Raw genomic sequence first — 3002 nt, forward strand, 5'->3', positions numbered from 1 at the left:
TCAGATTTTATAGATATGCAGGAATCCCTTGCTGATTTAAAACTTGCTTAATACAGGCAAAACTAAATACATGTTGTTTTTAAACTCTCATAAGAATGTTTCAGATGAACTACATGTTCACTCATTAGATGGTTCTACAATCGAACGTGTTTCCGCATATAAATGCTTAGGCATTTGGATTGATACGGAGTTGACCTTTAAGAAACACATAGATGAGCTGGTTAAGAAGCTAAGATTTAAAGTTGTCTTTTTCTACAGAAACAGATTATGCCTTTCTCTAAGCAGTAGGAAGCAGATTACTCAGTCAACCTTTTATTTGTTTTACTTCTTTAAAAAATATATATATTCATATATTTTTTACCCCCTTTATCTCCCAATTTTGATCTTGTCGTCTTCATCGCTGCATCTCCCCAACGGGCTCGGGAGAGGCGAAGGTCGAGTCATGCGTCCTCCGAAACATGACCCACCATACCACGCTCGTTAACACCCGCCTGCTTAACTCGGAAGCCAACTGCACCAATGTGTCGGAGGAAACGCCTTTCAACTGATGACCGAAGTCAGCCTGCAGGCACCCGGCCCACCACAAGGAGTCGCTAGAGCGCGATGAGCCAAGTAAAGCCCCTCTGGCCAAACCCTCCCCTAACCCGGACAACGCTGGGCCAATTCTGTGCCGCCCTACGGGACTCCCGATCACGGCCGGTTGTGACACAGCCTGGGATCGAACCCGGGTCTGTAGTGACGCCTCAAGCACTGCGATGCAGTGCCTTAGACGGCTACGCCACTCGGGAGGCCAGTCAACCTTTTAATCTGTTCCTGATTATGGTGATATTATTTATCAAAGTGCAGCTGCTACTCCTCTTAACCCTTTGGATGCCATCTACCATGATTGATTGATGGTATGTGGGTGTCGGGAGGTCCTGTATAAACACAAACTCACTTCCTTCACAACAGCTCTGCTCTGCAAAGCGTAAGAAGTACAGTATGAATGCTCTGACTTCTGTGGAGGCCTCATCGCAGTAAAGGCTGTACGGCCACTGCAGATGTTAGATTGACCGTGCAGAGCCTTTTACCTTAACCTTGGACAGGCAGTTCGTCAATCTAAGGAAATAACACACATTTCCCGAAAATCTACTGATCACGTCATCTCATTATACCCAGAAGATATTTTACCATATCTAGACAATCTATCTCAATCGCTCCCAAACGCATGGAAGATCATTCAGATAAATTCAGCTTCATCTCAAATTATAAAATTAACCTAACCATATCAGCCGTACTGCCTCTCAAGACCCCGATGGAGGACTCCATCTCTACTTATGGAATCTCAATCGTTTACCATTTTAAATATTTGGGGGTAGATATATTTCCTTCCTTAGATGAAACCGTTGCCAGAAACTTTAACAGAACGCTCAAATCAATTAAATCCTACCTCAGTAGATGGACTAACATCCCGGTTGCTTTAAACAGCAGAATATTTGTCAAAATAAATATATTGCCATGGCTGAATTTCTGTAATTCAATGATTCCCATGTCTCCCCTTTCTGGCTATTGGGGCTAGAGAACACTTCTCCAGAGCGCCAGCGGCCATTTGCCCACGGAAGTCGGTTTTGCCGAACTGCAGTCAGGTCAAGACCCAGGTGAGGACCACGAGCACGCAGATGAGAACACACTCACACTGACATCACCACACACGACATACGCCCACAGACACAGTATGCGCACACATGCATACTGACGCCCAACACACACACACACAAGCTGCTGCTACTGTCTATTATCTATCCTGTTGCCTAATCATTTTACCCCAACCACTCTACCATAAAGGCCTGATTGGTGGAGTGCTGCAGAGATGGTTGTCCTTCTGGAAGGTTCTCCCATCTCCACAGAGGAACTCTGGAGCTCTGTCAGTGTGGCCATCGGGTTCTTGGTCACCTCCCTGACCAAGGCCCTTCTCCCCTGATTGCTCAGTTTGGCCGGGCGGCCAGCTCTAGGAAGAGTCTTGGTGGTTCCACACTTCTTCCATTGAATAATTATGGAGGCCACTGTGTTCTTGGGGACCTTCAATGCTGCATACATTTTTTGGTACCCTTCCCCAGATATGTACCGCACCACAGTCCTGTCTCGGAGCTACGGACAATTCCTTCGACCTCATGGCTTGGTTTTTGCTCTGACATGCACTGTCAACTGTGGGACCTTATATAGACAGGTGTGTGCCTTTCCAAATCATGTCCAATCAATTGAATATACCACAGGTGGACTCCAATCAAGTTGTAGAAACATCTCAAGGATGATCAATGGAAACAGGATGCACTTGAGCTCAATTTCGAGTCTCATAGCAAAGGGACTGAATACTTATGTAGAAATATAACAGGATATAATAAGAACTACATGAAATATGTCTCTCTGCCGATAGGAATGTAAAATGATATAATAGGGACTACATATCTCTCCACTTATATAAATATTACTGCAGATAATAAGGACTACATGTCTCTCTGCTGACAGGAATATAACAGGAGATAATAAGGACTACATGTCTCTCTGCTGACAGGAATATAACAGGAGATAATAAGGACTACATGTCTCCAGGAGATAATAAGGACTACATTAAATATCTCTCTGCTGACAGGAATTTAACAGCTGGCCGACTGAAGAGGACAATCTGATAACTAAAGACAATTCATTTTCTGAACTTGTAACAGGAGTGGGGCGGCTGTCTGACAAAGAGCAGCTGCTCTCGACAGCTCTACCAGCCCCACCTTTAAAACCTCCGCCATGGCCAGTTAACACTGGATCGGATTGAATTTAGGCCTCATGTTCTTTAAGGTAATTCACAGTGATATTTGTTTGTGTTCCGGTGGATTTTGCTGAATAATGTATTCATGTGTAAATTTGATATTTTGTTTAAAGAATTTATTAAAGAAATCTAAGTACTGTTCAGCAAGCCAGTAGCAGTGGGACAGTAGTGGGTCAGTTATAAAACTGCTTCAAATCTTATAAAG

The sequence above is a fragment of the Coregonus lavaretus genome (assembly GCF_964263955.1).
Source record: "Coregonus lavaretus genome assembly, contig: HAP1_SCAFFOLD_3247, whole genome shotgun sequence".
Classification (NCBI taxonomy): domain Eukaryota; kingdom Metazoa; phylum Chordata; class Actinopteri; order Salmoniformes; family Salmonidae; genus Coregonus; species Coregonus lavaretus.